The 21,866-nt window shown below is 36.3% G+C and overlaps 1 protein-coding gene across 6 annotated transcripts in view; it reads right to left on the bottom strand.

The window, feature by feature from the left end:
- SLC25A21 (solute carrier family 25 member 21) overlaps positions 1-21,866 on the bottom strand; it is a 512,298-nt gene that overhangs the window by 352,182 nt on the left and 138,250 nt on the right. Inside the window, exon 1 of one of the 6 annotated variants that reach the window (XM_074393421.1) lies at positions 1-21,866. This exon is cut by the window's right edge and continues 30,442 nt beyond it. The exons of the other annotated variants lie outside the window; for them this stretch is intronic. The gene's annotated coding sequence lies outside the window, so the exon portion shown is untranslated. 6 annotated transcript variants of the gene reach the window in all.

A 21,866-nucleotide genomic window follows, 5' to 3' on the forward strand; every position in this document is an offset into this window, starting at 1 on the left:
AACTCTGCTATGTAATGTCTCTCCAGGGAGCAAAGAATCCCATTACAGATGACTCCTCTGTGCAGACTTCAGCTCTGTAAATCAACAGGCTGCGCTCTCTGACAGATTTTAAATCCCTGCTTGAGTTAGGTTGGGACAACTTGTAAATTGGTCTGAAAGTTGGGGGCAGGGGAGGAAGGAGAGTGTGGTATCAGAATAAGTTTCAGAAAAAGAGCTTATAGCACAATTTATGTTTTTGTTGTCTTCCCCAGTAACTATTGTGAATTGATGTAGAACAGGGGAGTTCCAGAAATACCAGGGAGTGAAAAATATATATACAAAGAAGATTCTCACCCTAGGAAAATATTCCCAGGTGATTCTAACAAGCCCAACAAAGGGTATCAGAAACATAAACTGTACTTAATGCCTCCTTGGAGATAAGATATTTAAATGGTCTAGAGCACCTTGAAAAAATAAAGTTGTATAATAAAGGTATACCAGGGCATTATTTATAAAAATAAGCCTCTGAGAATTAGTCACCTCATAGTGTTTTTTTTTTCTATGAGGATTCATATGCCTTTATTACTCAAAAAATGAAAAGTCCTCTACAAATCCATTAAAGAGGTATATGAAATTTGAGACTGCCATTACTTTTTGCATAATACATCTTGTATAACTAAGATGTAAAGCAAAACTAATTATATAAAAACTTATTTTGTAATAAAAATTTTATACAAATTATACCAATACCGATCACATTAGAAAACAGACTTTCATATTTCCATGATTAATAATCCAACATAATATGGTTTTCAATGTCCCACATTAAAAAAAGAAAACACTATGTTCAAGTTGAACTGTTACTGAAACAGAACAATAATGAGAATAGGGACAGAGACAGCAACTCAGTATCTCCAACTCAGCTGTTTCTAAAAGTCAATTCCATATAAGATCATCACTTGGGTTTAATGAACTACTCTTTTACTGTTATTATCAATATATGAGATCTCTCTCTCTCAACATCCTTTTAGCAAAGTTCTTCCCAATTATCATCCTAATATGAGGTCTCATCAATTCAATACTAAATAACCATATTTCATTTTGCCTATGCATTTTGCTTTGAGTTTTTCCCAGCTCTTCAGCCTATGCACAGATTAATCCTCCTAAAATATTACTCACATCATACATTAATGAAGTCTGAAATGTAAAATATTTGCATTTTCTCAGTTCTGTGGTCTCAGGGAACAACCTTTGACTATGCCCAAATTAGTTCTAAAAACTAATACTGTTGTTGGTAAAGGAGAGAGAGAATGATGGATTAGGATAAATTATTTCTACCACACAATCTACTACGAGCAGGCACATTGAATTGTGAGTCAATATTTCCCTTTTAGTACAAAAATAGCATATAACTATTTAACTGAAGGAGATTTTAGAAGATAACCTAAGAAAACTCTTGATGCAGGCATGACTGTCAATTTCAGGTAATTTCCTATAGGGTATATTGCCTTTTGCAGGCTGCCAACACAACTTTCAAATTTTGCCTCTGATTACTGTGATTACCAACAGGCTGAACACATCTCCAGCACAGCTTTGCTCCTCTAGCCATAAGCTGAGTAATATTCTATAACCATCTTTGCTGTTATTGGTTTCCTGGAAAGAATCTCGCTGTCAATCTTTACTCCAAAAGTGTTCCCAAAGTCAGTCTTTTTTTTTTTTTTTTTTCAGTTTTGTACTCTGTTTCCTTTACTTAATAAGATATTATAAGCATTTTTCCTGCCATTAAATATTCCTTAAACAGTGTAATTTGTAATGGTTACATAATACTCTCTATATATACACGTTTACAACATATAGTCACAATTGTGATACTGGTAGTTTTCCCTAGTATAGATTATTAGGCAGGGACTCTGCTGCCAGGAAACTTCAGACTAAACTTTTTAAAATGCAAGAAAAAGCCTTAGGGCACAATTGGGCAACCATTTGCTGCTTTAAGAATGGTGTGTTTGTTTGAAATTGGTGCTCCATTGCTAAAGTTCAAGAGGGGCTTAAAAAAAATCAGTGTTTGAAAGATTCAATTTCCTTGTACTTTGGTCAAGAGTTCATAGCTACTTTTGTTAGGAAGAGCATTAACTTACTTTAGTAAAAGCAAAAAAATTAAGACCAGTGGATTCCTTTTCTCCATCTATTGATTCATCAATAACTTTATTCTAAAACCATATTTGTCTTTGTATCCAAGAGCCTCAATTCCCTATTTATTTACCATTTACAATCTCATGCAAATAATAAATACTGAATTCCAAAACACCCTTCCAAATGCTCTTTGCTTCTACTTAGGCTTGCTTCAAATAATACTTCCTTTACTTCTGATCAACAATTCTCTTACATGTGCTCTCACAGAACACTGTCTCCCCACCACCATCTGCCTCTCCCCTGCACCAAGAATGTAGCACTTACCACTTTCTATTATGGTGGTTGCATAAGTTTGTTTCCAGCTTAGCCAATGAGCTCCTGAGAGACAAAGACCATGTTTTATGCACCTTTGAATTTCAAACTGTAGCATAGTATTTAACATATATTAGGTGTTCATAAATTGATTTCCTGAATTAGATTGGACTGACAAATTGTAATTCAGGACATGTTAATTATTGGCTAAGGCCAGGCCTCCAGAGAGGACAGCAGTGAAATGAAGTAATTATCCAGATAGCTGAGGATCAAAAAAAAAAAAAAAAAAAAAAAAAAGTGCTGATTTGGCCAAAATCACTAAGCGAAATTTTGCCTAACTGAACTAATCTATCATTTCGTCGCAATGCAAAGCTTTCCTACTGGAAATTTGACCTCTGTGAGGAAGTCTTATTCTCTCCTTTCATTGTGTTATAACTGAGACACCTGTTTAATACTAATGCTAAACATACTGTACATCTCTTACACACAGGACAAAAATAGCACCCTAATTCCTGTCAACTGTCTAATGGGAGTGTCATTGGTTTCAAATAGGAACCAATGACAGAGGGCAGTATGTTGATAGTTCTGTAAAACCCCTGACTGGACCCACATTTTAAAGAGCAAACCCCATTAACAAAGTGAGTCACCAGAATCTTCTTTATATACCAAAGTCAGCAGATTGCAAAACTAAATTCAGCTTTTAGCACATGTTTTCTCCACATGAAGTCTGCATAGTCCTATAAGCAAAAAGCAAGGTAGGTATCTCAATACATTAACCCTTTGGGAGGAAGAAAAATCCTTACTGGATTTTAATGATTATTACAGGAAAAATATAATATTGCTTTAAAAAAAGAGAAAAACAGACCAACAGTGTTATTATTTACAGTGAACATATTTGTTGGCATTTTTCCTTTTCTGGCTCCCTTGTACTTGGTCTAATCAGGAAAAACAAACTACCCAAACAACAAAGCAACAGATTAGAAATTTAAATAATTGGCTTTTAATCCTTTATCACCCTGTGACTCCATAATTAATTTCCTTATTTATACATATCTAGCTTCAAAAGTGGAGAAAAAAGGTTTTTTATCATTTCCTGACAAAGTGCAATATTTAGAAAATACTTTCCATTTGTCAATTTAAATCTTTCAATTTACAAATAACTATTTAGTTGCAAATAACTAAAAAAGATACCCTGAATATATAATATTCAAAATTAACATGTATAAAAATTTTTATTCTGTACAGGCTTCAAAGAGGGGAACAAGTATCTTTTTAAAAAAATGAGACAGGCAAGCAAAATGTTTAATGACAACTTAAAATCAGACAGAGTTAGAGCTACCCTACTGTAGCCAGAATAAAGAAGTAGGAAAGAATGTGAAAATCAGAGAAATCCAAGTTTCAGTCTGAGCTTTGCCAGTTATGAATTTTGTGACACTGAGCAAGTCACTGAAATGTTCTTATGTTCTTAATATCACTTTGCTAATTTCTTTTCTTTCTTTCTTTCTTTTTTTTTTTTTTTTTTTTTTTTTTTTTTTTTTTTTTTTTGAGACAGAGTTTTGCTCTCGCTGATGAGGCTGGAATGCAATGATGTAGTCTCAGCTCACTGCAACCTCTGCCTCCTGGGTTCAAGGGATTTTCCTGCCTCAGCCTCCCAGCAGCTGAGATTACAGGCATGTACCACCACACCTGGCTAATTTTGTATTTTTAGTAGAGACAGGGTTTCTCCATCTTGGTCAGGCTGGTCTCGAACTCCCGACCTCAGGTGATCTGCCCACCTCGCCCTCCCAAAGTGCTGGGATAACAGGAGTGAGCCACCTCACCCAGCCACTTTGCTCATTTCTAAAATAGAAACAATAGCTCCACCTTTTTCTAATTCCTTGGGTTGTTTTGAGAAGAACGTGAGATAACATAAATGAAAGCACTCTGGGAACTATAGGGTAATACACAATGCAAAGATATTGTTATCTTGGCATATGGCTGTTGATGGTGATGACAGCAGCAATGGTCTGATGTTTGCCATCAGGTGTGTCGCTAATGCTCTGCTGTTAATAAATGCGATTACCATAACTGCAAATTAATTTGTGTTCAGATTCAGTTACCTGAAAGGCTGAAATGTCTGTTTTGACACCAAGTGAACAACTTATATCAATTTAAATAGAAAATATAAGCAAACACAGATACTACAAAGCTGTGCCAGAAAAAGACTTTAATGCACATTCCTTCAAATTAAGAGTTCTTTTCTCATCTGACTTCCTACTCATGTAGGACAAATTTGTTATCAAATGTCAATCATATTTTATTAAATTGACTGTGAAAAGGGTGAACATCAGAAATAGATATTTTTTCAGTCACGGGATTCCTTGAGTTTCTTGCTAGAGGTGCAATTTAGAAACACCTATTCAGGAGTTATTTTTTATTCTTTTTTTAAAAAAAAAAGAAAGAAAAGTAAGATAAAGTGATTAGTGCCTAAATTCAAATTGGTGTAGATAAAACCAGGTGGTAAATTTCAGAACCTATAGGAAAGGGAGAAAGCCCTAGACCAGGCGTGCACTTTACCATTTGAGTCAGAAGCTAACCCAGGTATAATCCATTATGTTTTACGTAACAGGAAAGCACTCAGAAGATGCTAGTCATCTTCCTAAAGACTAGACTTCCTAAATAAAGAAGCAATATTCAACTAGCTTTCCCTTTTGTGAACTGCTAACATAGATTGTTTTAGCTTCAAGCCATAGCTCATTGTAAGATTCTGTCACACCACCAAAAATAATTTTTGTTTTTCTACATATCATTAGTTCTCAATTATTTTCAATAGGACTCTTTTCCCACACTATTATAAGTTGACTAGACAAGGTAGAGACATCACCATAGTTCTGTGGGTTTTCTTAAAATGATTATTCTCCAATAAAGGTATTTATAGAGATTCTTGGTCAAGCTGGTAATTTTCCAAATGTCTTTCTTAGTGGCAAAAAAACCTTCCAACTTAGCTTGTTATTTAAAAATGGGTGCCAAAAGGAGCTCCTTATCCCCACCAACTTTAAATTCCACAAAATTTTGCATGTAATTAATGAGATTAGATCATCTATGTAACTTATGCCCCAACCAAACCAGTGTCCCAAGTAAACTATTTTGTGAAATACTGTGGTATTACATGAAGGAAAAAAACCCAAAGTGTCCCATACTCAAATAAGTTTGGAAAACACTTATGAATTAAACTACATTAAACATGTCTCTTCTGCTGAGTTTATTAGAGCCGCAAAATGCTATTATGTATTGTGATAGTCTAAAAAAGTGTTTACAAAATTTATTTGACCATGAAACTTTATTCAGGGAACTCTAAAATCCTGAAAGAGATACAGTTAAGAAGTGCTGGTCTATGATATGGCAAAAATACGTTAAAGAGTTTGTTATTTAAATAATAGTTGTCTTGTGTGTGACTAATTCCACTTATGCCAATCCATGTGGCCACAGAGAACCTACTGTCTTGCCAGGCTCCATTTATTTAAAGACTACACACAGACTTCTTTGAGAGGAGAAAATGGTGCTAACAATTCCAAGAATGTTTTTCCCCCATGTAACAGCAATCTTAGGAAATTGTTTAAGCTACCTACTCCATGAACTCATAAGGTCCCAATATTGTCTCACCTTATTTTCATTTGGGGGGAGCAGAGACAATGCATTTGCGGAATTACAAGAGCTAGGTTACAAACAACAAAATACTTGTGCAATCTCATTTCCATGAATTCTAGGAGAACTGGATTCACAATTTAAATGAGAACATACTATAGCATGTCAGAGACTTCTAGGGATAATGACTTGATAGCTAATACATCTGTATCTAGCTACTCTGTAAATCATATTTGAATTCAAATTTCCTATCTCTGTGTCTCTGATATCCATTTCCCCAGTTTCCAAGATGGTTGAGTGATGATACAGCTGATGACAACTGTTAGATGACTGTTTCTGCTACTATAGAAACTCAAATCAGGCATTGACCCCAGAAGACTATTCTTACATTCAGAACACTGCTGATGAGCTTTGAGGTTTTTGTTTTGTATTTTTTAAGGGCAGTGGGAAGGACCTAGATTTTATCTCTTTGCGGAAGCTCCTCTTTTCCCTGAGCTGAAGTGGAGGCTTCCACAATACTACAGTAGCTCCAGAGTGTGCTCAGGGGCTGTGGCAGCTCAACCATGCAATTTTATAGCAGAAGCAAACAAGGCAGAGAATTCAGGGTTAAAAACTCAAGTGAAGTTTTGTCTTCTACAGTAATGAAAGCTGACTAAAAGAGTAAATCAAATGGATCTAACAAAATGAAAACAGCTGTTTGGCCTGGCTTGGTCTCTGATTTAGGTTAAGTAATTATTGCTCTAGTGTGGTTCAAGGTTGTTCTGTATTAGTGAAATAAGATATCACATGAAAATCATCCAACTTTTTAATTTACTGTAGCATCAGAAATTCCACTGTATAAAAAAAGTCCAGAAACGTAATCTTCTAAAAACTTTACCTATAAACCTTTTCAAATACCAATTTATTCAATCTTCCAAGCATAATTACATGATACACAATTACATTATAGTAATAATCTTTAGTATCTATACTAAGAAAATATTTTATCTTTAAAATGCTAAGTTTTTCAAATTTTACTGGTGATATATTATATCTGAATTCCTAAATAACTGTGAATATCATTTTTGTATAAAATGCTGTTTATAAACATTTTATCATGTTTATAAACAGCAAACAATGAAAAGCTACTTTCTGAGCCCCCAAAGAAGCCTATCTTTATAGTGTCAATTTTTTTTAAATTCAACTTTATTATATCAATAGTGGTTGAGAAGAAAAATAATTATAATGAAAAAGCACAGCAAAGCAATAGTATTAGGGAAGAGGTTTTTGTATTTAACACTAGTCAGGATAAAATTATTCATGTCATTTCAAATTCTACTTATTAGCTTTTCATTCTTCTATCGCCATCATTAGTGTCACTTCTATCTTATTTAAGCACTTTATTTCTGCTTTGGCTTGCCTATTATAACAAAGCACAAATCAATGGCAGGTTGGTGATGGTATCTTTTCATGGATGTTCCGGTAATTATTTTTAAATAATATAAAAATTAAAAATATCATCTGATGCAAGACATTGAATTCCTGAAGAAAACAAAGACTGGAAGTTTTGGTCACCTTCTCTGGCTGTTAACCACATTACATCCCTAGATGGATGCTTCAATGGATGAATAAAAAATAACATTAAAGTATTTTGAACAACAACATATATTTAAATTACAGGATAATGTTTCTTCAATAGTGACATCTTTAGTATATTTTAAGGCACTTGGGTACATTCAACTCGGTTCCCAACAAAAGAGAGAGACAGAGAGAGAACATTACATCAGAAAATTAATATTTTGAAGAAAATCACTTAAGTGGTTTAAAGCCCAAGGAAAAGTCTCATATGTTCTTGGTATAGCTATTATTGTTCGACACAAAACATGACATATTTACCTTTCCAGAGGGATACAGTTTGTAGTTTTCCTAAGTCTTAATAGCATTTCTCACTAGTCCTTGCCAATTATTCTAACTAGTACTTGCCAGCACATCAGAATAACAGAAACAACAGAGTTAAATGTTTATTTCTCCAAAATGTTTCCATGTTATGATCTTTCTTTGGGGCCGATGTTCCTTAAATAGGTGGCTATATCAGAAATTGTCTTGTGGAACTAGCTCAACAGTGCACAATTTGCCTAAGGATTAGAGAGGAACTCAATGACAAGCAATACTTAAAAGGAAGGTTGAATTTTTCCTTTCAGACAGTTAATGTAAATTCTACCAACTGAGATCTTCAAAAATGATAGGGCACATGAAGCCAGTCTACATTCTTAGCAGTCTGCAATCCGAGGAGGGTTAAAGAGGAATGGTCCAACCCCTTTGCACAGTCCATATTTTTTTTTTTTTCAAGAAATATAAAGCCTCCTGTTGCTACTGCATAAGTCTTTGTGAATAGGCAAATGTAATTAACTCAATTTTATAAAGAAAGCTCAACATACTCAGGGCCACTTAAATAGTGCATCTTTAATTCCTGAGTCAAAATATAAGGTCAAATTCTACTCAGTTTTCAGTAGCCATGTTTCTACCAGCAGTGTCAGCACAGTACTTACAGATAGAATCCCTCTGCTGAAAGGAGCAGCTCCCTCCCTGGAAGTCACTTGCCTTACTCTGAAATAGAGTTGATCTTTCAGCAACATGGGGAATGGGGACACGAACACACCCACACAGATGAAAACTGGCATATAGTTTTTGACTCCCCTAAAATTTAACTACTAATAGCCTACAATTTTTTTTTTATTTTTTGAAACAGATCCTCATTCTGTCACCCAGGCTAGAGGGCAATGGCATAATCTTGGCTCACTGCAACCTCTGCCTTCTGTGTTCTAGTGATTCTTCTGCCTCAGCCTCCCAAGTAGCTGGGATTACAAGCATGCACCACCACATCTGGCTAATTTTTTTTAGTAGAGATGAGATTTCACCATGTTGGCCAGGTCAGTCTCAAACTCTTGACCTCAAGTGATCTGCCTGCCTTGGCCTCCCAAAGTTCTGGGAATACAGGTGTGAGCCACCATGTCTGGCCTAACAGCCTACTCTTGACTGGAAGTCTTACCAGTAACATGAACAGTTGACTAACATACATTTTGTGAATGTATTATATAAAGAAAAGAAAATGTTTTCAGGAAAAGCATAAGAAAGAGAACATATTTGCTTTTCATTAAGTGGAAGTAGATCATCATAAAGGTCTTTATCCTCATCATCTTTACGTTGAATAGGCTGAGGAGGAAGGGGAAGAGGAGTGGTCTTGCTGTCTCAGGAGTGATGGGAGGCAGAAGAAAATCCATGCAGAAGTAGAACTGTGCAATGGAAACCCGTGTCGTTCATGGGCCAACTGTACTTCTTTTGAGTCCCCCTGATCTTTCCCTAGCTCAGTTACTCATGATATTCCTCCACCTGGGATATAACCCCTTGAAAAGTCTTTTAGTTGCCACATCTTCATGAGTCCCAGCTTGGGAATAAATGTTTTCTGAATCTACACTGAAAAAGTCTTGCATCATGTACATACTTTCCATTTTTTCTGGATTAGTCTCCTAAGATATCATATGCCTTGTTAGTTTCTTCCATCTTTTTGACAGAATTCCCAAGAAAAATCTAGTAAAATCTAAGAAATGAGCATTGATGATTACATTTTTGGTTTAAAAGATTACGTTTGTGACCTAGTGTTCAGCTTCAGAAAGAACACGCTATAAAAACTTAGGGCCTCATATCATTAGTGTATATTCATTGGTAAATGTTCCTGAAATCACAGAAACCCCTAGTTGAACAGATTGAATACATGTTACAGTCTTGGATTTTTTGAGTTTAGCCAAGGGTCTCTAAATCTTGCAGTTCAACTGGCACCAGGTGGTACAAGGTATCAACCCTCCTAAGGATGCTTTTCTACCTCCTTTGTTTCCTTTATCATTTACTTTTACCCTGAGATTGCACAGGAAATGGGCATTTCTAAAGATTGGCATTTCAAGGGATATGAAATTTCCAGAGATTAGCAATCTTTAAGCTACTCCTTTGCCTTCTACCCTGTTTTCCTCAGGACTCTAAAACAGAACAATTCACAACAACCCACAGCCTTTCAAGGCAGCAAGCCCATCTCCACATGCTTACTAAAGAATGGCCTGACACTTCAGACACTTTGCAGATGAGATAACAGTGTATCCTGAGACATATTTACTTAAAAGTTGAACACTGTTCAACTATCATTGTGCAATCAATCACACAGTTTACACCCTTGCAGTCAACGATTTCAAAGTATGTGTTGCATTCATTTCTCCTTTTCCTCTTCAATCCTTCATGAATTTTTTTTTTTTAATCTTTGGCTCAGAGCAACAAAGTTAATCTTTACTTCAAGTTATTTTCTTAAATATTATTTTCATGTTAGTTTTTACATTTTAGAATATAAAATGTGGCTTATCATACAAACATCTAGAATAAAACTTCAGTAGAAGATATTGCAAAACTCTTTAGGGAAATACTTGTTCCACACTAACCTACAGGTTAATTTTTATCACAAGTATTTCTTCACTTGATGTTGGTGGAGATGTGAGACAATTTCTCAACTTCCATATCCTATGAATATTGGTAACCATATTAAAAGCTATGGCCTTCATAAGATTAAATTCAGCCATGAATTTAATCTATCAGAATCTTTTGTAGCAAAATATTAATTCCTACTTTCAAATTAGGATTCTTTGATTGGAAAAGACCTTAGCAACTATCTTTCCATAGCCATCATTTTACATATGAGGCTATTGAGGCCTTAAAAGATGAAAGGACTCACTCAAGGTCACGCAGCTGGATGGGGACGAGCCCAGGCTGGCTCTTCTTCTTTGGGAAGTAATGGTAAAACCACCACATTTTAAAAGAGATTTAATGTCACGTGTTATGTAGAAAAGACAAAGATTGGCTCCTTAAAGAATTCCCAGCTCCTAAAATATAACATTTCAGTCCTCTCCTCTTTAGCACTTCTAAAGCAATACCAAACTCAGTCACAGCATTTGCTCATTTCCATTCAACATTCCTATTTCTTTCATTGTAGACCTCCCCCATTATTTTTCCCATATAGCTATCTGCATGTTATATTTGAAGAAATTAAAGTACTACAGAAAATATTACATCTAAATCACAAGTATTATTTTTATGTGATAAGATATTTAAACAAAGCATTCTGAGTTCCTATAAGAAGTGCTTAGGCCATAATTAAAAATGAATCCACAGGAGGCTGAGGCATGAGAATTGCTTGAACTCGGGAGGCAGAGGTTGCAGTAAGCCAGTATCACACCACTGCACTCCAGCCTGGACAACAGAGCAAGACTCTGCCAAAAAAAAAAAAAAAAAAAAAAATCCATTCACTGCTTTAAAATACTTCAGAAAACAAAAAATGATGGGAGAACAGATGAAACAAGATGGGGAAACTTGTAACTGTAATTACAATTTAATTATAATTATTATAAAATTATAATTAGCACTAGCTATTTGGAGTTTACTATACTATTCTATTCAGGAAAATTTATCATTTTTCCTCATAAAATATTTATTTAAATTACCAATCCACACACTGCCCTTTGGGAGAAAAACAGTTCCCAAGTTTCAATATACACCAGCAGATTGTTTCAATGAAGAATAAACAAAAGTAAATTTCAACTAAACGTTTTCATCTTTTAAAAAAGTTGTTATTAAAAAAGAACACATCACATGAAATTTACCAATTTAATCATTTTTAAATGTAAAGCTCCGTAGTGTTAAGAACATTTACATTGTTGTGCAATATATCTACAGAATCTTTTCATCTTACAACACTAACACTCTCTAACCATTAAACAACAACCCTCCATTCCCTACTCCTTCAGCCCCTGGCAACCACCATTCTATTTTGTTTCTACGAATTTTACTACTTTAGATACCTCATACAAGAGGAATCACACAGTCTGTCTTTTTGTGACTGACATATTTCACCAAGCATAACATCCTCAAGGTTAATCCATGTTGTAGCATGTGACAGGATTTTAAATCTTTTAAAGACTAAATAACATTCCATCTTATGTATAAACTATGTTTTAAAAATTTGTTCATCAGCTGATGGACATTTGGGTTGCTTTCACCTCAAAATCTTCATCATAACATAATATTTTTTGAGGAAACTGAAGTATAAGGTGCTGTAAGAAAAATTCAGCTAAGCAGCAATGATGGATGTGCAGTAACTAGAACAAAGTCCATCCATCAGCTGTTATCAACTTGACATCCATCACTCTAGGGCCTAGAAGAAACTGAGCACACCTAGTAAAAATCAGTCCATGGGTCTATAAGACATTAAACTTATTATTTATCTACTTTTGTTTTCTAATCCCCCTTTATTTTAGTACTATTTGTTGATGGAGCTATTCAAAGGATATTGATGAATAGGAAAACATTTTTATTTTTTTAGTCTAGGGATAGGAGAAGGTACATGGTTGGTTGAGGACTGGGAAAGTACCAAATTATTCAGATTTTTAAATTTTTAGATTGATAAAAAATAACATTTAAATTTCAAATTTGTAAAAGGAACTTGGTGTTACAGGTATTCTATAGTTTATTTTGGTGATGAATTTGATAAACTACTTGATTTCCAAGAAGCTGAACACTGTGTTCCATTTAGCAACTTGTAATAAGTTTACCAAACAGCACTATGATATTATGGGGAGATCATTATTCTAATTTCTTTTTCTTTCTTTCTTTCTTTCTTTTCTTTTCTTTTTTTTTTTTTTTTTTTTTTAGACAAGAATCTCACTCTGTTACTCATGCTGGAGTGCAGTGCTGCAATCTCAACTCACTGCAACCTCTGCTTCCTGGGTTCAAGTGATTCTCCTGACTCAGCCTCCCGAGTAGCTGGAACTATAGGTACCTGCCACCACACCCAGCTAATTTTTTGTATTTTTAGTAGAGACAGAGTTTCACCATGTTGGCCAGGCTGGTCTTGAAGCCCTGACCTCAAGTGATCCACTTGCCTCGTCCTCCCAAAGTTCTGGGACTACAGGTGTGAGCCACCATGCCTGGCCTATTTTACTATTTATTAGAGAGAATAAACCTACTATAAAGGATGAAGCTCTTTGGATGATCATACTCCATCTTATCCTATATGGGATAAAGTCCATCCAAGATCACTTGAGCACTGAGAAACCTCTGCCATCTTATGTGGATCCACTTTTGTACTTTGTATTTTGCCTCTAGTTCACTTTCTCAGTTCCCACTCCCACTCCAAGGGATCACCAATCCCCTGGGCTCATTAAATTTCTGGCTTGGATTATGCGGAATGATTAATGGCAGTGGGCCTGGTACATGTGGAAGTCGGTGTGCTGAGCATCCTGCATGTCAGCGACAAATACACCCGTGTGCATCCACCAACTCACTTTTAGCCTCCACAGCCATAATTTATTCATCCCAGAGTACACTCAACCATCTGCTATTTATTTTGTTTTCTTTAAGCATTATTTTCTTCGATTCGCTAAGCCAGGGCACAGGTGAAAAGTGGTAAGAAGCAAAAGGGAGCTGCTGTTGATGGACACAGGAGGGGTGAGTTGAGCTCCCCATGAGGAAGAGCATTCAGCTCCACAGAAAGGGTCTAACTGTATTGTTGAATACTTAAATCCCTGCCTAATAGGAGCATTTGGGCCAGGCCCAATCATAACCAGCTAAGGCTAGACTCCTGGGGTGAGGAGTGTAAAGCTGGGGAATTTTAAGCATCCTTAATAGTAGCCCTGTAATAAACTGATGCTCTGAATCTTTGCTAGAGTCTGCACAAGACTGGGCTATAAATTTTACATTTGGCAAAGTGACTCATAAAGAAACACCCACCTGATTTCAGACATGCATTTTTGGCAGTCAGGGCACTTGCTAAATTAGCTACGGTTCTATTTTTAGCTGCTTTCTTTCTCTGCCTAAAATACAATGATTCTATCTGTATGGTACAGTTTTACAACTAAGTCCTCTAGTGCTGCTTATTAGTCTGTCTTTTGAACTGGGAAACACTGGAGTTTGCTTCCTTTTTAAATGCCCAGAACATTGGAACACATTTTATTATTATCATTTTTTATCTATAAGGTTCTGGCCTTGTGAGTTGTTTTTTTAATAAGAGCAGCTATAATAAATGGATTATCAAAATTCATTTGAGCTAACAATTCCTGTTATTTCAGAGTGATAAAAATATAAAACCACGTTTTCATCAGGAAGAGTTGAAGTGTCTCTTGTCTGGGGAGGTCCAGTGTTGATTTGAGGAACTTGGGTCAAGCTGGTATTTGACCTTTGGCAGGAGGCTGCCCTGGGTCTTACATTCTCAACAAACTGGGCCCAAGACAATAGTGTGCTTTATAGCCCAGAGCCCGATCACTGTGTTTCTCCAAGGAAGACCTCAAGCTGAAAAGCCAACATGCCTGACAACCACCATCAAGGTACCAAGGGCATAAGCACTAGACATTGGAAAACAAATGGAAAAGCACACACAGCTACATCTGGAATCCTAATGGGCCGCCAATAGTTCCCAGCTAAAGGAAGAATTACCCATGTTATTTTATCATCCCTTGTGCTAACTTTGCTGTTTATGTACAGCAATAAATGATTTTTTAAAAACATATTTGGGTCATTATGTCATATACCACCAGCAAGTAAGGTTGTTTTATTGTGCTTGGAGTCAAAATACACTGCCATACCCAGATGTACGGGAAGTTTAAAATCTCTTGTCCTTCTGTATTCATTTCTTTTGGACAAATGAGTTAAGTTTTTAAAAGGAAAATTGAGAATTTTTATGGCTTTTACTCCCACCTCACCAGTAAAATTTGCACCAGTATTTTTCTACCCAGCAAAGGTGCTTGGCCAATGATAACACTAAATACAAATGCAGAAAGCCAAACATCCAACCAACAGAAAATGCCAGATTTTTATTTCTTTCTTTCTTTTTTTTTTTTTTTGGAACACTTTTAGCAAGTTGGATTCTTCTGCCAAGGCTGTGCTATAATCAAAAAGTAACTACAGATCAAGAATATGAAGTGAAACCTGGAGGTGCAAACCAATTCTTCCCATACAATGATATGTGAATTTCTACCTTTATTTATGCTTGCTGCAAGCAGTTTTAAATTTCACCTGGTCTATTAAAGCTTTTATCACACACACTAAAATTTAGCAACAAAATGTTATATTTTCTTGGTTAAAAAAACTCCTGGCTGGGCACAGTGGCTCATGCCTAAAATCCTAACACTTTGGGAAGCCAAGGCAGGAGTGTAGCTTGAATCAGGGAGTTTGAGACCAGCCTGGGCAGCATAGGGAGGCCTTGTCTCTATTAAGATTTAAAGATAAATAAATAAAAATTCCAAATGCCTAATTCTTTATCATAATGTGTTATTCTGAATGCTGTATAATCAATAGATATGGTTGGTTTCTTTTTCTACCCATTCCCCACACTTCCCAAAATTTTGAAGCTGAATTAACCCAAATCTGCTAAATCAACTACCATTGTATTATGAATAAGGGGAAGTGGTTTCTCAACATGAATAAAGTGAAGGACTACATATATCAGGGGAGAAGAAAGGCTGAGAAAAGCAGATGTTCAGATGTGGATCATGACTGACCCATCATCTATCCAGAGAATCGGTCCTTGTGTGAGTGTTTAGTTTTTGAAGCAGAGGATGCTGGCTTTCCTGTTTACTTAGCTAGCCCTGTCACTGGGTTACAGGTGGCCTGGAAAAAAGATTTAGGAAATGTTTTCTCTCTTTATAAATGAACATCAAATTATTTTACAATGTGCCTTGGTACATGCATCATGACAGGTTGGAGGCCAAAGACAATCTCAAATAAAGCAGAGGCTGGGACAGGGTGGGGGGACCCTGATTGTGAGTCAGGAAGAGAAGGAACTGTTTCCAAGTTATTTTTAAATTTTCACACAATTTACTAAGAAATGAGTCATTGTACTCATTAGCCTGGCACACATTCCACTCCAAGTCCCCTTCCTTGGCAGAATTTCTAAGTTTTGGTTATTGCATTGCAGCTGACTTTCATCTTTTCAGAGGATCCTCTTCGGTATCCACTATTGAGTTTCCTGGAAGCATCACCATCTTTCTTACTTTTGCTATTAAAGATCAGTCTTCTAAAAAAGCACTCAACTTGATTCTGAGTTTCACCTGAATCCTCTACTCAAAACAAGCCTAACCACCAGGGTTGCTTTACTATGGAAGAAGCCATTATTGAAATTTATCAGTTAAGGTTAGGATTCCTCCTTTTTTCTATTTTTCATGCTATTTATATTCATTGTTTTCCTTTATCCTATTAAAAATTTTTTTTTCACCAAACTTGAGTGGTGAATTTGGTGATTTCTCACCTTTTCCCTTGCTTATGTTCTGACCCTGCCCTGACACATTTCAGAAATATCTGAATCTCAGCATATTTCACTTCTGAGGAGCATTTTAGTCTCTTGCTCATACCTCTACATTCCCCAGCCCAGAAGTCTTCACAGATCATTGATGTCAAATCATGTTCTTCCTTCTTCAGAATGCTGCCAGGAATCATCTCCCAAACTAAACCCATATGGCTCTACTCAACCAGAATCACCTCAACAATTCTGTTAGCACATTGACAGGAGAAATCACTTGGGAAAATGTTTCTATATTCTGCAGATGTTTATATTTTTCTGAAGATTCCTCTGCTTCTGTTCTTTTTTTTTTCTTTCCTTTGCATTTTGCCCCTATTTAAACTTAAAGCTCCCTGTGGGTATGGAATAACTTTATACTCAAATACTTTTTGTGTGTTTCTAAAGTTATCAGTTCAGTGCTTATTGTGCTACATGGAGAAGGATCAAGAAAAATGACCACTTAACTGAACTGAAGTCTGAAATTGCTTCTCTGGCTGCTATTCCCTTTGATCTAGGGTACCTAAACGTACCTTAAAATAACACTCATTGTCCTTTGTTCTTATCTAGACCTCCTAGTTACCTCCATGGGGCTCAGAGTTTCTGAGGTGATATAAGGTATACCTACCATATATTTGTTGGTAGAAAATGAAGAATAGAGTTGGCAAAATTATAACATTTAAAAAAATTGTGTCTTTCTGCCTCTAGCCTTTCCTTTAGCATTTCTGAGAGTCCTCTCCCCTTTACCAAACTCAGGTTATTATATGCCTTCTTAATTTCTAACTCCCTTAAATAAAACAGCAAAATATGATAAATTATTTCTACTTCAAAGTTAATTTTCATGAATTTATTCAGTCTTCTAAGAGTTTTCTGTTTTAACTCTTAAATTCCTATTTAAGGAATAGGAATTTCCTATTATGAAATGAAAGTATCTTCTGATACAGGAATTTTGAGCAAATTCAGGAAGTCAGAAGAACGTTGTTGGGAAATAGTCTTTTCCTTGGCCTTAAAATCATGCTGCATTTAATTCCAATTTTACAGACTATACACTGAACCTGCTTTAGTTGTTTGAGGGGCTTTCTTAGTAAGGGACTAATGAGAATCCTCCTTCCCATTTTCCTTGATATTAAGATTGTTGTGCCTCAAGAGTTGCTGAAGCCAGAAGTCCTGTGGCCCCAGCTGACCAGGGTCTCCTAGCCTGGGTCTCCTATCCTCACTGCCATTCATATACCTCCATCATCCCCGATACCACACAGACCATATCAACAAAGGCATGCCCTTCCTCAGGCCCCTCTTTGCTCCTTCTAGAATATCATGCATAATCACATTATCCAAAGTTTTAGTTACCTCCACGACCCTAAACAATTGTATCTGACACCACCTTAAAAGCAGGGAACAGTTGCTAAGCAGCTATCAAGTGAGGAACAAGAATGGTAAGGTGATGGGTGGGTGCCACTGTCAAACAACTCTGCTGTTAGCAGATAGGATCCTGCCTTTTTGCCTAAGTCATTGACAGTATGTTGCAAAACACTGAAAGGCATTCACTGATACGGCCATTCCATATAAGCATTATTATTTTTTAACTGATGTATGACTGATGTGCAATAGACTGCATATATTTGAAATGTACAAATTGAAAAATGTTTTGACATTTGTATACACCTGTGAAACCATCATCACAATTCAAGATACTAATAAACATATTCATCACCCCCAAAATGTATTCATTCCCCTTTAGTACATCCAACTCCCATCCCTGCCTCTCCCTAAAAATCACTGATCAGCTTTTTGTCACTATAAATTAATTTTCATTTTCTCAAATTTTATATAAGTAGAATAATATAGTATATGCTTTTTTGTCTGAGTTCTTTCTCTGAGCATAATTGAGATTCATCTATGTTGTCAAATGTATCACTACTGTGGTTATTACTGAGTGGTCTTTCATTGTATGGATATGCCTATCAAGAAGCATTTATTGAGCCTCTTCTAGCACAGGTACTGTGCTAGACACTGGAATATACAGTCACTAAAGGCTACATGCCAGCCCTCAAGGATCTTATTTGGTATCTAACACAGAGACAGATAAGTAATTTGACAATTATAGTAAAGCTTAATCAATGCCATGGGGAGATAATCACAGAGGTTTAGGAGCCATATTAAAAACCATGTAAATCAGACTTGAGGCTAAACTTGAGGTAGGTTTTTGATGGATGAGTAGTTATAGTGGGCTGGGCACTGTGGCTTACGCCTCTAATCCTAGTACTTTAGGAGACTGAGGCTGGTGGATCACCTGAGGTGAGAAGTTTGAGACCAGCCTGGCCACTATGGTGAAATGCCATTTCTACTAAAAATACAAAAAATCTTAGCTGAGAGTGGTGATGGATGCCTGCAATCCCAGGTATTCAGGAGGCTGGAACAGGAGACTTATTTGAACCCAGGAGGCAGAGGTTGCAGTGAGCCAAGACTGTGCCACTGCCCTCCAGCCTGGTCAACAGTGTGAGAATCTGTCACAAAAAAGAAAGTCAAGGGGAGTGCAGTGGAGGGGAGGGGAGGGGAGAGGAGGAAAGTGGGGTGGGGAGGAGAAGGAAGGAAGGAGGGAGGGAAAAAAGAAAGAAGAAAGAAAAAGAGAGAGAAAGGAAGAGAGAGAGGAAGGAAGGAAAGAGAAAGAAAGAGAAAGAAAGAAAGAGAAAGAAAGAAAGAAAGAAAAGAAAGAAAGAAAGAAAATACGAATCAGTTACAGGGTGAGGTCAAAGAGCTACCAGTAGTAGTTCCACATTGACTGGCATGGGTAGAAGGACCAGATGAAGTTAGAGAGAAGAACCCATCATGCTGGGTAAGAAGCATAAATTGTATCTTGAGACTTATTGAAGGCATCTAAATAACAATAAAAACGACATAATTAAATTTACTTTTTCTGTGTAGAGTGAATTAGAAGAATATAAGACCAGAGACACCAACTAAGAGGCTAACGAGTAGCCTAGATGAGAGGGGATAGAGACTTAGACTCAGATGGAAGCTCTGGAGACTCGGGGAAGTGGACAGATGAGAAAGAAACAGAGACAGGAAATAGAAATCTAAAAGTGATTTATTAAATATGTGGATGAGAAACAGGAAAAAGTTGCAAAGATTTCCATTTTTGAGGCTTGAGCAACTAGATAAATAGAAAATGGCTTAAGAAGTAAAAGTAGCTTTGAGAAAGATGATAAATTCATTCTAATATTGTGAGTTTGATGTTACATGGGATATTCAGAGAAAAAAAGTCTAAAAGTTAGATGGATGTAATTGTGCAGGAGTTTAGAGATAAAGATATGCTTTTCCTCATATTTATAGGCTTACAGGAGGAAAAGGATAGATCAGGCGTCCACAAACTTTATACACAGGGGGCCAGTTCACTGTCCCTCAGACCGTTGGAGGGCTGCCACATACTGTGCTCCTCTCACTGACCACCAATGAAAGAGGTGCCCCTTCCTGAAGTGCAGCGGGGGCGGGGGGGCGGATAAATGGCCTCAGGGGGCCGCATGCGGCCTGTGGGGCCATAGTTTGGGGACGCCTGGGATAGATAGTGAAAAAGAGCAAAACGCTTAAACTTCTGTTCTTGAAAATGCTGCCTTTGTGGGGAAAAAATAGCTCCTGTATCTTATCATATATTTAATTTTGCTCCTTAATTTGTTTGCAAATTCCTGAAGGAAGGCAGTGAAGGGAACATGCCTTAAGCTTTCAGTAACAAAGTGCCTCTAACAGAGAAGGGGCTCAAAATGAATTCATTACTTGCGTATTTGAAATTTAAAACATAATCAATCTGGTCTTTAATTAGCTGTCTGTTAAATTGATTCATGTGCATTAGTAAAATGCTATAAAGCTGGGCATAGTGGTGTGTTCCTGTAGTGCCAGTACTCTGGAGGCTGAGGAGGATCACTTTGAGCCCAGAGTTTGAGTCCAGTCTGAGCAATGTATCAAAGCCCTGTCTCTAAAAAGAGAAAAAAGAATGTGACAGGAATTGGTTTGGAAGTCCCTGAGCATCACTTAGCAGCAGCACATATATGTGATCTATTTCTATTGAGTAAGAGCAACAATTCCTAGTTACAAAATTTTCTAATATTTAACTAAATATGTAAAAGAGAAGAGTGCCTCTAGTTTCAAATATAGTAATGTACCTAGAGTAGAATCCATGACAGTCAAGTCCAGGAAGGAGCTCAAATATGTAGCTAAACAAAAATTCAGACAGAACATCTTGCTATTTCTGAACATCATGCAGAATTTAGCAGATGACAAGTTGGACCCATTTTTGCTTAAATGATTAGGAACTCCAGTTCTCTCAATAGCACTTCCACAAAAACTAGGAAAGCCTTCCTAATCCAAATTAAATCTAAAGATTATAAATATTATTCCATCTTTAAACTAGATTAACTTGAGGTAAATGGGTGTAAGGAGGTCAGGAAAGCTTCCATGAATCAATCCTCATTTTTCTTACCACATCAAGTGGCAAAGCTGTGATTTAAGCAATTTCTGCTAGGAAAAGTGCTTCCCGTGTAACTTTTTTCCTCCGTGATCTCTCCCCCATAATACATTACAGGGTAACCTTCACTTGCCATAGAAAAACAGACATGTGAATTTGATACTTTCAGCTTGTTGATATGTTTTTAAAGCTGGCAAGCAAACAGAGTGCAGAATGTGAATTTTTTTGCTTCTGCTGCCACACGGCTAGCTGGAAGCCGAGATCGGGACACAGCAAACTTCCTATTCAGACTTCCAAGAACAGCAAAAATACTAAGTTATGTTGAGGGGGGAAAATCTTATATTTGATATCATCAAAATTGTTTCAAAAACACCCTCCAATTTCTTCTAAGTGGAGGACCTTGCAAATAAAATAAAAACAATAAATTTAACCTTACCGACTCCAGAAGATATCTAACAACTTTCAAAGGAATTTCTTAGACTCTCCCATTTTTCTTTTTAAACAGAAAATAACAATGTAGTTTAAGATCCAGGCACATTTCCGAACCCTTTACAAAAATATTGTTTAGATATAACTTGATATAAATATGTAAACTCTGTCTGAAGAGAATAAATTACAAAGGTATTAATTGTATTAGAAAAGCATTCTTGACATTACAAGATTCATTAACATACTAATTTCTTCAGTGAAAGTCTAAAAAATCAGTATATTAAAGTTTGGTTCATACAGCGTTTGGGAAAACACATCTATTGTGTAAACCAAGGTATGTGTGAATTTTTAAAGTAACAATGGGTCCACATTAACCAATCTATCATTCTCTAATCTTTTCCATTACATATTCAATTTTCTCCTCGTGTACCAGAAACTGCCAATTCTGTAACACCCAGTTAAATCTTTTTCCTGCACTCCAAGCCCATATATTAAACACTTTATGAGACATCTCCACTTGTTGAGGCCATGGAAATCTAAATTTGATGCATTCAGGACAGACAGTATCATTCCATCTTCCAACTGCTTCCTTTC

Source organism: Saimiri boliviensis, chromosome 2 (genome assembly GCF_048565385.1).
Source record: "Saimiri boliviensis isolate mSaiBol1 chromosome 2, mSaiBol1.pri, whole genome shotgun sequence".
In the NCBI taxonomy this organism is placed as follows: domain Eukaryota; kingdom Metazoa; phylum Chordata; class Mammalia; order Primates; family Cebidae; genus Saimiri; species Saimiri boliviensis.